This window comes from Lepidothrix coronata, unplaced genomic scaffold, assembly GCF_001604755.1.
Source record: "Lepidothrix coronata isolate B3197 unplaced genomic scaffold, Lepidothrix_coronata-1.0 Scaffold19, whole genome shotgun sequence".
Classification (NCBI taxonomy): Eukaryota; Metazoa; Chordata; class Aves; order Passeriformes; family Pipridae; genus Lepidothrix; species Lepidothrix coronata.
Genome location: NW_016690199.1, coordinates 2,418,973 through 2,435,414, shown reverse-complemented (window position 1 = coordinate 2,435,414; position 16,442 = coordinate 2,418,973). Strand labels below are relative to the sequence as shown.

At 42.7% G+C, this 16,442-nt stretch overlaps 1 long non-coding RNA gene across 2 annotated transcripts; it reads right to left on the bottom strand.

Moving 5' to 3' along the window:
- Nucleotides 1–388: 388 nt before the first annotated feature.
- LOC108493752 lies at nt 389–12,982 on the bottom strand. Of its 2 annotated transcripts, none has more exons than XR_001873598.1 (3): nt 12,808–12,982; nt 10,983–11,065; nt 389–494 (listed from the first exon to the last, which is right to left on the bottom strand). It is a non-coding gene; the product is annotated as an uncharacterized LOC108493752 (long non-coding RNA). The 2 variants fall into 2 exon arrangements; XR_001873597.1 differs by lacking the exon at nt 389–494 and adding an exon at nt 6,783–6,952.
- Nucleotides 12,983–16,442: the final 3,460 nt, after the last annotated feature.

Below are 16,442 nucleotides of genomic sequence, written 5' to 3'. Positions count from 1 at the left end.
TAGTTTTGCTTAAACTCACAGCAACCAGATACTGCTATTCAGGAAGACTTCTTGGCATTAAGAAATAAAAGCTCAAATAATCGCTCTTTGCACAGTTAAAAAAGAATCACCAAGACAGCAAACCACCATCTATAACTTTGAGGAAGATGTGCTGTTGTACAATAATAAATTTTATATGGCTTATGGTGGCTGAGGGACCAACCAACCCAGCTCTCAGCACGGAAATGTGACACTCAGGGTTTTGAAGGAACTCACAGTATTGTTTGTGCTCTCTGGGAACCCACAGAGAACGAGGTGCCTACCTCGATTTGCAAGCAGCTGGTTTCGGGGTGGACACACTGCACTGATGCTGGGCTTTGCCTCAGGCAAACCATACATGCAGTGTGTGGTTTTTAATAAAACAAGGCTGGCTGTCAAGTGAGGAGCATGGTGTTTTGTCTCTGGAGCATCCATCTCTACCAGCTCTCAGCAATACAGACCTTTGCTTGCAGTTCCTGTGAGGAAAACACATTTGTTCAGAGGAAGAAGGACATGTCCAACTGGGAAAATTGTTAGGGCTACTGCTGCAGCCAAGAAACCCCTTCTGCTGCCCAAGGAGGGCTGGCCAGGATGGTAAGAATGAGCCTGGTGCACACACACACATCCTTCAGTCCCTGGACCACAGTCAAGCCCAACACCACACCGCATCTGCCACCAGTGGGCTAATAGGACCTGTCCTTATCTGGCATTTCTCCTTGAGGAGAGAGGAAAAATAGCATGTCTTTTCCACATGTATGTGCAGGGAGAATTAAATGAAATGATGAAACAGAAAATCACATCTCTTTTTCTTTTTCCCAAGTTAGATATTTTTTTTCTCAAAATCACACAACCCTCCTTCAGGTGCACCCTTCTGGATGAACTTAGGAAAATAGTGTGACAGAACAAAAACTATTCTTCGGAGCACCAACCCCACACACTTGCCAAGGCAGGAGAGAGTTGTTCTTGATGCATCTGATTTTAATTTAACACTACACTTCACCTTCACAGCAAATAATTTCACATACATGCTATAATTAGTGATGGGGAAACCTCAGCAGGTTTTGAGTCTGGCTTCCATTTAAAAAAGGAAAAATCTGTGTGTTTTATCTAAACCTCATGAGGATAAAAACACTGGAAATTGGAAAACTCTTCATAAGAACAAGGTTTCTTATAAGACTATTTGCTTGTTTCAGTTTTAGTCTGAGATGGAAACCAGAAATGACAGAACTTCCCTGGACATTTCTGAACCATAATACAGAAACAGCTCTAAAAGAGAGATCTTAAAATGGAATTGAATACAGACTTTAATTACTTTTCATTTTTCCTGATTCCTCGCCTAGACAAAGCTCTTCATGACCATATATATTTGAAATACTGCTGCAAAAATAATTTTCTTCACTGCACTTTCACCACCAAGGCCACAAAATTTTCCATGAGAATGATGCTCTAAGCAAAAAGTGTTTTTATGGAAGAAAACTAAATATTTGTGGAAGGAAATCACTTTTGTAGATAATTTCCATTTTCTGTTGTAGGAAAAAATCAAACTATCAAAACTACTGTGGAAGGTTCAATGTTATTCTTGATGGGGAGGGAAGATGGTCAACAGCTTTCCAGAGAATGGAAGGATTTGCAGCCAAGTTCAGGAGAAAGTATGGAAAAAGTTTTGCACTTGCCTCCCAACAGCCCATATCCCTGTAAATCCTGGTTTCAGGGAGGTAGGGGTAGAGGTCTGGATCTTGGGAAGTGAGGCTGGGGAAGAAAGACAAGGGACACCAATGCTCACTAGCACTGAGTTCCTTTTGTCGACAGGACTGGGTGGAAAAGGATGCTGCCAGGGTATCCTGCATCCTGCAGGCAGGATGTAAAATTGGCACAACCATTCCAGCTTGATACATGCCAAGCCAAACAGCCTAACTTTATCTTTTCCCAAGGCGGGTTTTCTGGAAAAACTTTCTCATTAATAAGAAAAAAAAAAAAGAAAAAAGATAATCACTGGTTTTTTTCCTCCAATTCAGTACATTTGGATGAGAAAACACCATTGTCACTCTCCGTCCACCTCTGCCCAACATTATCCCCTCACTCTACCAGTGAGTCCCTTTCCCCCACTGCATCCCATATGTCCTCCTCACCTTCCCCTCTTACAAACTGCAGCGTGTCACTGAGGCATTGACACCTCCCCACATTTTCCTTCCATCCAGAAACATGCACTCCACATTATCACCTTCTTCCTCCTCTCCATAAGGGCCCTTCCCCCCTCAGCTTGCCCAACACCACCTGGCCAGCCCAGCCCAGCTGGAGGAATCAGAGGAGTCAGACCAGACTTCCCATTCCCTCCTGCTCCTCCTTTGTGCTGCCTGTATCCAAACACTCTGCCTGTTGCTCCTGCCCAGATTGAGACACAGACTCAGGGATGTGGAAACCTCTTTTTTTACTCCCTTTTACACCTCCCATGATGAAGTCCTGATTGCTGGCTAGAGCCAGTAGGTGCTGCTGTGTTCAAACAATAAATAATAACCATTCTTAACCACAGCCATTTAAAAATAATCACATTTTGGCTCCTGAAACACCCAGCAGCTTTTACATTTGAATGCTGTAAGTGTAACCCATGTAGGTTTTTCAACGGTATTTGTTGTTCTGGATGGTTAAAAACATTTCTCCTGAGCAGGGGGATGCCAATCAATGCAGCTACACCACTAAACAAATACAGCTCCCTGCTCCAATCCATTATCTGAAGAGTTATTTCTGTATCCACTTACAGAGGAAAGTTGTTATAAAGAAATATGACTAATAGCAAACACAGGAGCCTTTTCCAATATTCCAATTTTCACACGTGGATGAGTTTGGGTGATTGTTCTTGGGCCATGCCACTGGAGCAAAACAGTCAGCAAGTGAACCTATGTAGCATTTTCCGTTTATTACATTTATATGTGGAAACACCAACACATCCTCATTGCAGACTCTCTGGCTCTCATTCGCTGCTTTTCCATGCTGCTAACCAAGGAGGAGGTAGTGGGGAGCTACTTAGAAACAAAAAGCAGCTAAGACACACCATTGGTTAGAACAGGAAAGTGAGGGGCAGCTCCATACCACGGCCTCTGGATCTGTGAGACCATCAGTGGCTGATGGTTTTAACTCCAGGTCTGTCAGTGGCCCACACTGAGAATCCAAACAGGAGTTCATATGTCTGTCAACATCTGTTTTCTTGCTTTTGGCTATTTAGATGGAAGAGGAGGCAACTTCAGCCCCAGTGCTTCATATGGCTCATCAGCACCAGGACGTTTTCTGCTCTTTCTAGGTCCACCTCTACTGTACCTTGATGGCCAGATAGCCAAAAGTGCTTCAACAGCTGTTTAGCCACCATGAAACTGAAAGTTTCCCCATCCCAGATGTGCACTATGGTATTCTGGGATAAAAGCTGCATCGCTGTGTGTTTGCATAGCACAGGGCTCCAGACCTCTGCTGACATCCACCCCAGTGACTGGGCTGGGCAGGCACTTTTCTGAAACCACCTCTGAAAACACTCAACTACATAATTGTGCTTTTTGCCTCAGAAAGAACAAAAAGTAGAGGTCTTGGATTTCACCTTGTATTATTAAATGCTTTAACCACACTGCTCCACTTGCTGGGTGAGGAGTAGGTGGCTGATTTTCTCTCCTATCAAAAGCAGTTAAGAGATGACAGCATCTTTCCCTTCAAAACAGTGTCGTTTCATCAAGTGACTAGTCCAAGGTGGAGCTGACAGAGAGATGCAGAAATTATGTTGTCAGGCAAACATGGCAGGACTCGGATCTTCCATTACATCCCAGGCCATTGGAAAACTGAGTCATCCTCCTGTTGAAATGAAGCATTTATATTATTTGCCAGAATTATAACAAGAAAATGTGCTGGGAGGGTGATCTTCATGATCTTTCAATGACTCCCTGAAGAAACCTTTCTCTCTCTGATGACTATCCCAGGAAGCTTTGGGCAACCACACCTGTGATTCAGGTGCCTATATTTCAGTGCTGTGGAGGATTGCCCATGGAAAACAGGAAAACAGTGGCTCCTGGCTAGGGAGACTGGTTAGGATGGGCATGCCCCAAATCCTATTCCCAGCTCAAAATCCCAGAAAAGCGGCCTAGCAACCAGGTTTTGACTTCAGTGTGAGTGTGCTTTGAGTAAGTACTTTGAAAACCTTCACATTTTTCACATGCTGGAGTAGTTTCCTGTAGTTTCCTAGTCCAGTCCAGTTTCAAACCTATGCCATTGCAGGAAAAAAATCCCTAAATACATTTGACAAGTATCATCTCAAAATGTAGAGAACAGAAGGCAAATGACCCTGTTAATTTACTTTTCCATAACTTCCAAGGCAATCACATAATTTTCTAGAGCGTATCTGAGTTTTGGGGCACAGCAGTACTGAGAAACTGCTCTGTGACAGCCACATGGGCAACAAGGGAGATGGTGCCTCCATCATTCCTTCGGTGTTTAGCAGATTCAGCTTTATTCCTTACGGAGTTGGTACCTGCACCATCCCAGGGCCTCTATCTGCTCTCAGTTGCTCACCAACCAATACATCCTACACCTAAGTCACAAAAATACAACATTCATGGGCATTAACGGAATGAGTTGGACTGAGCTAAATAAAGAATAGCTAGGAAAAAAAAAAAAGACTAGACACTAGAAGGTCTAACATAAGTGGAAGCACTGTTCTGTCCTTCTCCTCTCCAGGAGCGACTGTCTGGAGGGGGGACAGTGAGCAGGCAACCCTGGCTTCTTTCTGCAGCCACCACAGCAGGCACCAGTTGTTCACATCTGTCTGAGGAGCCCCACTGGGAACAGGCACTGATTCCACAGAAAACTATGCTGTCATTTTAATTAAACTGCTTCATGCCAACAGCAACAAGTTATACTAATGAGAGCAGATGTATCCAGTAAACAGTGGCATGTTTCTATTTTAATCTACTTAAACCTGGATATATACTAATTCCTCAGTAAATACCTCAGTGGCCAGCAAAATGAAAAACACATGATAAAAGAAGAAGTTTGCTTGTGACCCTTGAGACATGGGTATAATGTTTGGCTTGGCATCATTAATCTTATGGTCAGAAGAGTACAGCTTTAGCATGTGTAATGTGAGAGAACTGCTCACAGCAAAGTTTCCTCTCTACAGTGCCCTCTGCAAACAGTAATTTCCACATTTTTCTCTCTTCCCTGTAATTAGCTTCCCTTTGGCCTGACACACTCTGAAAGTATTGCCAGCTGAAGAGACCTATCCATCTCGTCTCTTGAATAAAAACATGAGCTAATTGAGTGGAGGGTATTTAAGCAGAGTGAACTGTATAAGGTATCTCATGCCTCAAGATAACTGATTCTTAAAGAACAGCACCTTAAATAAATCCTTTTGAAATGTTCTCTCAGGCTGATGGGTAAATAATTAATTGCTCCCCAGTGTGTCAATAAAAATCAATCCTCTGACATGAGGCTAAATGAATGGGAATTTTGTCACAAAATTCAGTGGGGTTGGCATTTCACTGTGTGTAACACAGGGATAGAGACAAGGCTCTGTCTTTGTATGACAAACTTTTGATGTCAGTATTTAACTGAAAAAAACAAGTAATGTGAAAAACAGAGGTGACTTTGATTGCCTCCTTCCTCTGTAGCCAATGGGAATCAGCTTTTGATACTGAACTGATCAAAACACTCACTTCAAATAATGCATGCTATGAATTTAGTTCTTTCTACAGCTAGTGAATCATTGGCAGATTGATCTTGATTCCTGAAAATGTCATTCTTAAGCAGGCTATGATTAGTGATTAGTATCACACAATATTTTCTTGTCATCTGGCTGTTTGCAAGCTGTAACCTTTCGGTATTCAGTATACAGATTTTGTAATTGCTGACTTCAGTCACTAGGCTTATCCTCCCTGATTGGATGATGAGCATTTTAAAACAATGCCATATCAAATGATAAAAGAAAACTTCCATCCCACATATAACTCTTGTGGGAAATTAAGGACACATGAATATCACGACGAATAACCAAAGTTGTTTTCATACGGAAGAGTAACAAATTTATTCCCTCAGCTTTATCAAGCTGAAAGAAGTGCTTTCAATTAAAAACAAAACAAAACAAAAAATCATTTTGGTATTTGAATGTTTTTTTTGTGATTCATCCCATACAGAAACATCCTCCTGCAATCATGCTCCATCCAGGGATTTCTACTTGGGGTCCAGCAGGACCCCAGATCTTTCTAGAGCTTTGCTGTCTTCCTTTATCTGTGCAGAACGACTCACTTAATGGCCCTTTACACCACATAAAAACTGAAAGGAATTTGACAATACCGCAAGCAGTTCACGGCACCTATCCCGGAGGGAAAAAAAGAGTAGAAGTCTGACTGTAGTAATTTCATTAAGCCATTTCCCACCTTCTGGGCAGATCTATGAGGTGAGTAGGAACCAAGCAAGCTGGGTTGTCTATTTATTGGTAGACTTGCATAATAGCTGTAGTACAATGTGTTGAGACTGGCCATTTATTAGTTTACCAAAAGTTTGTGACAAGCCAGGGCTTATTCTGTGACCGATCCATGCCCTTGCAGATATCAGTTGTAACTTGCCATGGAGTGACACTTCATCTTAGAAATGCTAAAGGTGAGTTTGTGTGAAGCTGCTTACTCAAACAAAAGTTTGTGTTTCTTTTTTTTTTTTTTTGGTGGTGGTGGTGGTGCGGTTTTTTTGTTTTAGTTTTGGGGTTTTATTTTTCCTTTATCATGATGGAGGACTCCTTGAATTTCTTTTCCAGATTTCAAATGGAAAGTTGAAGACCTTGCACAGTTCCTTGTGAGTGTTGTCTTCTTTATGACCACCAGGTTTGGGGTCAGGAAGGAATGAAACACTACTGTCCTGGTTTTGGCTCGGGTAGAGTTAATTTTCTTCTTAGAAGAAAACACAAATCCTTGGAGAAAAAGGAGGATAAATATTTAAAACAGCCTTTGAAAGTTAAGCACACAGAAGTGATTAACAAATAACAGGAATTGTGCTTGTTCTCTTTGCAGACCACTAAAAATTCTCCACTCACCAGGCTGGCACATTAACAAATAATATGATTTGTACCACTTTCTGAGCCTGTTCTACAGAACTGAAAAAAAGAACAACAGGGAGGCAAGGAAAACAACTGCAAGTAAAAACAATCATCTTCCCCACAGTATTTTCTATAAAGAGACTTCCTTCCCTCTAATATTATGGCAAACTACCTTTTTAATCCTCTTGCAGCCAATGAGTAGTTATTTTCTCCTCTTCTTCAAAATGAATCTTTTTTTTTCTTTTCTTTTTTTTTTTTTAATATATGCTATTAGGACTTGAAGAGCCACAAAAGCCACTTTCAGGTCCAGTTCTGTTCTACTTGCTGGCCAGCTGGGCTGTCCTACAGCCAAACCCCATCAAGCTGCACCATGAAAGTAGCTGTCTTTAAGGAGACTCCCCCTGACAGAACACGACGAAATTACCACTGCATCAACACAGGTGCATTTACTTTGTCTGCCCTATAAATCCGGCCTGTAGGATGACTTGTATAAATAAAATGAATTATTTTGTACTTGTGAGGACTTGATAGGGGTCAGTGATTTGCTGAACACTAGCAGAATTTCTCAGCACAGAATGGGTAAACCAGGAGGTCTTAATTCAAAGTGTTAGATTATCCAGGCGTGATGGCTTAATACAAGTGGGAGGAAGGCATAATACAGGGAATCATTACTTACACATGTGCATTTATGAAATCATTACTGTGCTGAAGTAGTTCATTTGTCTGCCTTTTTAACTACAGACCTTTGGTTTGAGGAAGACTGACAATGCATCCACTAGCAGGAGCTCTGGATCACCTGTAATTGAGGATTTTACCACTCCATGCCTTTAGTGTGGTCCTTCTAGAAAGGTGCCAGGCTCATTTATGTCCATCTCCAGGTGGATGAGAGATGCCAGTGGCATCCTGTTTTCATTAGGTTCATTAGAGTGTCACTGGGCTCTCAGGGAGCACTAGCTCCTGAATGAGAGACTCTCTGATCCCTTTAATTTTCACAGCTTTGTGCTCTGCAAACTTTTATGTGAACAGGTTTTGCTGGGATTATTTGAGGCCTTGTCAATACTTCTTTTGTGATCAAAAGATAAGGCCTTCTCTCTCTGTACGATTGGAAGAGAGCACAGGCAAATATTAAAAGGCTTTGTTTTCTTTCCAGTTCAACAAACTCATGATCCTCATTCTCAGCTGCCTTCCTTCAACTGCCTCGATGTAAAAGGCAAATTTTTGTAGGTGGCCATTTGCATCTGATGTTGGGAGGGTGAGAGGAGAGGACTGTGTTGTCTGTGGGCACTGTCTTGGTCTTTCACTTCATGCCTTGGCTCTTCAGGGACACCTCCGAGGCACTGCACAGCTGGAGCAGCACTAAGTAGCTGCAAGGAGAAAACTGTCCTCGAGCTGGTTCCCACACACTCCACCCTCCCTCACCTTCAACACGAACTGTCATTGTGAGGACATGAAGAGGAAAAGCCAAGCCCTGCCTGAACGAACACAATCCTTGGCAATATAAACCATTTTGGAACAACTTTGTGCAACGCTGCCAACAGAAACATGAACCTTCTCTTAAGAGCCTTCTCCTGGTTTTTTCCACCATTAAGGCCTCCATTGTAGCCTCAGGCTTGAACAATATTTCTTGGAGTGTTTAGGAGCAGGGTGTTCTTCCCAGATGATCTAATTTCCAGCTAATCTCTTGCCTGTCAACTGTTTCAGCTGAGGTAAATTTTGAAGTGAATTTTGCTGTGGCAAAGAAGAAGGACACCAGGAAAGGCTCTTCCCAAGTCAGTGGAACAACTGTGTCTGAGCAATATCAGCATCAAGCACTCAGTAATTCTGAATCAGTCATATGAATCACCCACTCATCACCAGCATTAACATTTTCTGTTTATGCCTGACCTCTGACAGGTTTTCTTTTATCTCTACCTTTTCGGTAATGCCATTTACCAAAAACTGTTAGACACAAGATGATATGCCACTTATTGCAAGTCAGCCATCACACCAAAAGCACAAAGCCTGATCTGAGGAGGTTAGAGCAGCCACAATGCTAATTTGAATGCTGTAATGGCTTTGCTTCAGACTTGCTGGTTTTGTTTTCCATGTTTTACCAATATTTGTGAAAAGCAAATCTACTTTAAACAGATTTCAAACAAATAATTCAGGACACCTTTACAAAGTTATAAAATTCCTATTCATAACTGGAATTGCGCAGAACACAAATTCAGAGTTCAGGAGTTACACTCATCTAAGTAGGGAACACATCCTATCAGGGAAGTGACAGACCTCATAAAAATAGCTCAGGTTGCCAACATTGAATATGAAATGCTCCCCGCAAATTGCTCTCCAAGAGGCTGCTAGTGAAGAATGATTTCCAGGAGTGATTCAGCAAACAGCTCCAGAAAATTACAATCTCTTCATGGACAATTCACAAATGAAAGATACGGTTTGTTGAATGAAATTCATTACAAAAGATTCTTTTACCTGTATTTATCCCTGTGAAAACAGTCATGGCTCTCAGGTGGACCCTCTAACATTTACACCACCAGTAATGCTCAGTATCTAGAGGCCAGGCAATTTTATGCTGAACTTCTGCTCTAAGTAATAAGAAATTATGCTAAATGTCTAAAGCAAGAAATGGTAAAAGATTTTCCTTTTCCTCCTGTTTTTTTTCTTTTCATATCATGTAGCAATCAATGCACAAAGAGCAGTAAGAGAAACTTCAATAAAATAATGTCAACCTGAAGGACTGCATTTTTCAAGCAGTGCCTTTTTGGATGGCAGGAATTTTTTGCCTCTGTATGACAATACTGATGTAAACTGGACCATAGAGTCATTTCTGTGTGTCTTTGCCCATGTGATATGCATTTTTAGGTTTCTACCAGAGGAGCATATTGTTTATACATCATGTCTTGAGCAACAAAGTAGGTTGAAATTGCTTTTCAGAGAAAGCACCCTCAATTCCCAGGGGCAGGACTGACTTCGAAAATAACAAGTTGTGCCATGAGACTAGAGTGATTTCTTTACAGCCTCCCCCTCTTGTGTCCTGTAATGGCCTCACAAAATGCTGATGGCACACTAGAGAAAGGAGAAGCAGGGAAATAAAGAGGTGTCATTTCTTTAGGTGAAGCAGCATAATTCCCTGGTGCATTCTTCTATCAGGTCAAAGTAACCTCATTTACAAAATAAAATCAAAAATTAATTGAAAGGGTGGTGGTTGTTGTTGTCATTATTATTATTATTACTGTTATTCTTTACTGACTGTCCTACGATAACTTGGTTTGTTGTTTCCCTCTTGTGGGAATGACAGGATTTAAGGATGCTATTCTGGAAGTACGTTTACACCAAAAGGAGGCAAACATTATCTGCCATTCTCCTGCCTTCCTTGGCTGTTCCCTCACAGCTAGATCCCCTTGGGAAGCAAACAGAAGTTTCAGGTGTTACTGCAGCAAGCCCTGTCAATGCTTCAGTGCTCAGCTGTGTTGAGTCACGGCTTGGTCTGCCTTGCATGAGATGGGTTTGTGGAGACCTCTCCCTGCTCCTGCCCAGACCTGTCTCCTTGGAATATGCTCTACGTGAGCTCCTGAGCTATAAACAAGTAATGTTTGCCAAGCTGGCGACAACAGTGCTGCTCAGTGTTTGCTGCTATCTTCTCTTAATTTCCTGGGGCACGGAGGCCCATATGTGCATGTGTTCACAAATTCTCCCCTCCCAGTTCACAACCTCTGAGGTGGCCCCAGTGCCCCGTGTTCATCAGAGAGAGATTGGCAGCTTCAGGGGGTGACTCATCACATGAGCAGGAAGACATCCAGACAATGAGAGTCTTACATTGAAGGGGGAACTAGAACAGTGGCTGGTGCTAGAAAGAGAACCTTGGCTGATAAAGCAAATGTTCAATCAGGTTTAACAAGGGCTGAGGTACCTGCATGCTGTCAAACCAGAGATACCACTCCAGGTGCCTCGCAGCTCAGATGTTCCCGACACAGAGGCTCTTTTGCACAAAGCCTGCAGATAACAGAAAATCAACTATATTTTTTCTTGTTTATGCAGAGGGTTTTTTTCTGTGCATCTTTTTCTAGATTTTTTTTTTTTAAATTAAAATGCAGATAGCGTACCTGAAATATTTGGTGGTATTTTAAACAGCTTTGTAAATAATCCTAGACTCACCTTGCAGGCTGTCACAAAACACAGACAAACAGAAAAATTTTCTTCTCTTTTTTTTCCGTGTACTTGACACTGGAGTGAGGCCAAAATATGGAGGAAGAGACAATATCACCCAAAAATGTGTCTCAAAAGAGGTGGCAGAGGGCAGTTGCATCAGGCTGTTTGGGTGCCTGGTCCAACACATTGCCATCAGTTGAGTAGAGGCAGTGAGCAGTTGATCTCTGCAGAAAATCATCAAAACCATCAAAAAAATCATCAAAACCTAGAGGTATGCACTCTGGGTCTAAGAGGAGCTAGGCACTCCTCCAGAATCACAGCAATGCTGCTTGGAAGGGACTGGGGAGATCTTCAGCACAGCCCTCCATTTGAACCTACACTATTGCCAACATAAGATGACATCAGCCAGGAGACTGTCAGAAAAAGGGTAATCATAAAAAAAAGAAAGTATATGGGAAGGGAAGCCCTGGGAAATAAAGAGTCAGAAAGAGTCAGAAAGAGAGAGAATTTGGGATGAGAAGCACATGAGAAACCCGACCTAGTTGAAGGTGTCCAACTCCCCTGAAATGAGCTGGGGAATTGGACTAGATGATCTTTAAAGGTCTCTTCCAATTCAAATATATATTCATATATGATTCTGTGACATGTATTGCACAGACTTGAAGGCTGTCCTCCGTAAAAGGGTCGCATGTCTGCTTCTGGAGTCTACAAACACTGACACATCATATGCCACTAAGCCCTAGATGGTGTTCTGTTTCCATGAGTTTCATCTACCATGATATAACAATCTGCTCTGTCATATCCTAAATTCTGGGGTTTTTTTCCTTGGGCTCTGGATCAATATAGCTCCTAGAACAATGAGAAACTGATCTTGAACCTGTGTTATCCGAGGCAACTGCACAAGTGAGGACACTCACACTGATTTGGAAGTAAATGAAATGATGCTTCCTCATTGCTCTGTCTATAGTCATGAGCCTCCCTCTCCTATGAACATGTGAAACTTGGCAGCTCAGTTTTGTTTTGCTTGTTATTGGGAGGGATTGCCCTGGCAGGGATCCTGAACCAGCACACCACATGCAGTGGGACATTCTCTGCATCTCATTCAGAGCCTTAGGGAGCCAGGTTTCCACAAAAGAAATTGGGTTTGGAAATTCTTCACCCTCCAGTAGAGCAAATGCATGAATATTTCTGTTCCTGACCTGATTTTCCATCACTTCCAGGGGATATTTCAATTCCTTATTTTTCCTGATTAGAGGAGGAGAGACCGCTTTGCTTTGCTGTTTCCTTTCCAAGTTCACTAGCTTGCTAGTTCTGAATGTCCTGGGTGTTTCCCTGTCCCCTCACCAGTAACCCTTTTAGGAAGTTTCCCAGTCACAATCTTGATCCATTTTAAATAACCAGTTACTCCCAGCTGGTTTCTCCACCACTCCCTTCTGAGGTCAGACCACCAGAAGTGAGAGGGGGTGGATATCACTTCATTTGTCTCTCTGATCCTATTCCGAGAAAGAAGGAAGCTCACCAGTCAGACAGTGATGCTTTGTGCTCACACACTGGTTCTACTTGGTCATTACCTTTCCCTGACTCACCTAATGACCTCACCCTTCCTTTCCTCAGGAGATGTCCCTAACTCACTAGGAGGTTGGCAAGGATGCAGCTGAGACAACCTTCATGCTCTGGAACTGTTCTCATATGTTTCTTCGTGTGATGTCTCTAATGCCATGCTCACAACAGTTCACAGCAAGAAGGTTGAGTTGAGGCATCCTCTTCATCCTCAGGGAAAGACTTCCTGCCCTTCTTGTCTCCCATGACGTCACAGCAGCTATAAGCCATTCTTAGCTGTGCCCTAATGGGCAGGGCAAGCTCTGGTTTGTTTCCAGCTGTGCTCCAGAGCTCACCTGCAGCTTTCACCCATGAAAGAGTTCAGTTCAATCAGTTTAGATGCACCCAGGCAGAGGAATTCCTTCAGTTAGTGACAGAGCTATGGGAGGAGGTGAGGAGGTTGAGGAGAGAGAGAGAGAGACTACTGGAATCACATCCTACCTTCCCTGGGACAGGCCTGGACAGGGAGACAGGACACATGATACAGGGGATTCCCTGTCTTCTCTCCACCTGGCTCAACACTGTGAATTAAAGGATAGGGGGCAAGGGTGACCAATTCCTGCCCTGTGCAGCAGCTGCATCTCCTCTGTGACTGCACCACCTTCCCAGATGCCCCAGCATAACAGGAATGAGTTTTTGCAAGTGGAACAGCAGGACAGCAAGGATGATGGTACACCCAGCACAGAGCTGTTCCTAAAGTTAAGTTGGTCTATGCTCTGCATCAAACTGCTTCCAGAAAGAAAACCAGTCATGTCATTGTTGTAGGAAATGCCTTCTGAAGGGAACAAGAAGGCACAATATGCAGACTGAACTCACTTCTTTGGAAAGTCAGCTACCTCCCTGGAGCCTGGATTAAAGATGTGAAGAGAAAGATTCCTAACCTGAGGAATGGCACCTTAAAACACTAAGTGATAGTTGGTGTTTTATCAATAAAAGCTGATTTAACAGTTACCTATTACTCATACATTATGGGGCACACACAACAAAGTATAAAATGTTTGACCTTTTGTTTGTGCAATTACAGCTCTGCTGGGAACATGAAATCCCTGGGAAAGGACCTCTGGCAGTCATCTGGTCAATCATGCTGCTCTGACACAGGATCAACTTGACCTGAATCATTCCTGGAGGTCATTCTTAAGGACTGCACACAGCAGACTCCCCGGCCTCCCCAGGCAATCTCGATTTAATTGAGAACTTCCTCAACCAAAGCATTAGCTGTATGTTTGTGCTAAAGAGCTACAGCAGCTGAGGCGGCCTCATGCAGGTCCTCTGCCAGATGGGCATGTTCCCCTGGGGGTTATGTGGGCATCTCTTTAGCTGAAATCTCAGGAAATCTCCCTAAGAGTCTGACAAAAAATGCTCTGAATTAAACACGTTCTATAAAGGAGAGAGCTGTTTAGATGAATACACAGCTATCCACCTCCTTTTCAGCAGGGTATTTAGATGCGACCCTTGAAATTCTACTTGCCTGTGCATTTGATGTTTGATGAATGCTAAAGTACTTTGCTGAATTGAGCTAAAACATCCGTGTTTGTTTTCCTTAACTAGCTGAAGCCACATTAGTTAAAGGATTTGGACAGCACAGGAAACATTAAATCATCTGGCAATCAGTAACAGTAGAGTTAATTCATGTGCTTGATTTCCAAAATATAAGTGAGGGCAACTGCAAATACAGCATTACCACAAGTGGGTCCTGTGTTATTTCCACGCCAGTCCAAAACGATGGCACTTTAGCATTCAACACATGTCTATCCCTTTAATTTCATATCAACTCATATGTTAGACCTCACTTTTCTGCCATGGCTCATATTTTTACAAGGAGGTACATCACCAAACACAGTATACAGATTTAGGTTTAAAAAATCGTGGTAGGCTTCACCTACAATGCCATGAAGCAGCCTCAGAAAACCTCCCAGAACAGGAATGCTCTACTTTGATTCTGACAAAGGTGAGGGACGCGAGATCACTGGAAATGTAACCTCTTTGCAATGGTAATAAAGTGTTAGTAGATATCACACAATGATTTTAAGTTCTCGGCGAGCTGGTCATGTAGCTTGGGTTAGGGTAAACTTGACTGTTCTGGTTCTACAAGTATTTGCGATACAGCTTCACAGAATAATAACACATGGGAAACATGTAATTCCAATAGAGACATCCAGTTGAACTTTACTTGTTGCAGGAGAAATGAACTTACTGCTATCTGGCTGAGCAGGAACCTGAGGGCAGCCAGGTCTTCTCAGAGCTTCCTGCAGGTTTGCGCGCTCCAAAGCTCTGGTGCACAGAGCAAAAGCAAATGCCATTAATTCCACATAAGTTTCAGATCATTTGCTGGTTTATGCAGTGTTCCAGCCAGCTAAATTTGTCCCAATAATTTATGCATTTGCACCAGCAAGCAGCCTCCCTTATGAGCCATTGTCAACAATTGTCACTAGCTTTTTCACATATCCTTCAGTAACTAAATATAAACAAATCTGTGTCTTCAGAGAGCATGCTGTTGTGGTACAGGCCACACTCTAATTAATGAATGGTGTTTTCAGTGAATTACTTCCCTCTTTCAATATTGATTTAGGATGATTGCTGACCAGGGGATGCCTTTAAACCTCTAGCTTCTTGCAGAGAACAGTGTGATTGGAGGTGTTTTTTTTTCTTAGAATGGTGTTCAGATACTGTATAGCACTATGATGCGGAAAACCTAAGGTCAGTAGTTATGCCTGAGACAAAGAAGAAATTTTATTTTTTTTTCTCCTGTGGAATATGTGCCACACACCACTGCTCATTTAATCCCAGAAGCTGCCAGCTAGCACAGACTGGCAAATTAGCCTGAACAGAACTGCTCCTACAGAGCTGAATTAGCATGGACACCTCTATCATACATCCACTATGATGGATCAGGTACCAGTTGTTCCTTCATCCCAACCAATTCCACAAGAACCAAAGCTATGGCCATGCTTTTCATCATTGTCCTGCCATCTCAGTCAAATACCAGCCAAAATCAGTCCATCACTGTAAAACAGGCCAGCCTGATGCAGCACAAATCATGGTGGAAAACCCTACTGACCAAAATGCCTTCCAGGCCACTGTAGCTTGAGGAATGGTTTGGGTGGGTTCACTCCCACCCTTGTACTGGGAGCAAAGCAATTGCACTCAAACTAGCTCAAAAAGAGAGCAACCAAAGGTGAGGAGCTGCTTTTCACCAAGACGTAGTCACTGGCTGAAAATTCCCTAGATAAGACTGGAGTGGTTGCCAGTAGTGACTGCTCTAATTAGAAGCAAAACAATTTTCATTACCACCGCTTTGCTTCACACAGCAGCCATGTCCTGGAGCAGTCACCGTTTTAGCCTTACTGTCCATTACTGTAAAAGACGCCTCTGCTCTGCAAATATCTGCTCAGGCCATGCAAACAAACATCCTCTCTATAATTTTAAAGGGCAGCTGCAGTTCCACGTGAGTGTGCAGCGAACACTCGTGTTCAGGGTGCACCAGATCTCCTCTTCCCATGTAATGTTCCCCCTCCTGCAAAAAAAATGAGATTTCAGGTACCAGATTTGAAACTCCAGCCTGGCTCAAAGTCAAGACATTCTTTTTGGCCTGCAGATCATGACCTCTCTCCTGATTCAGGTG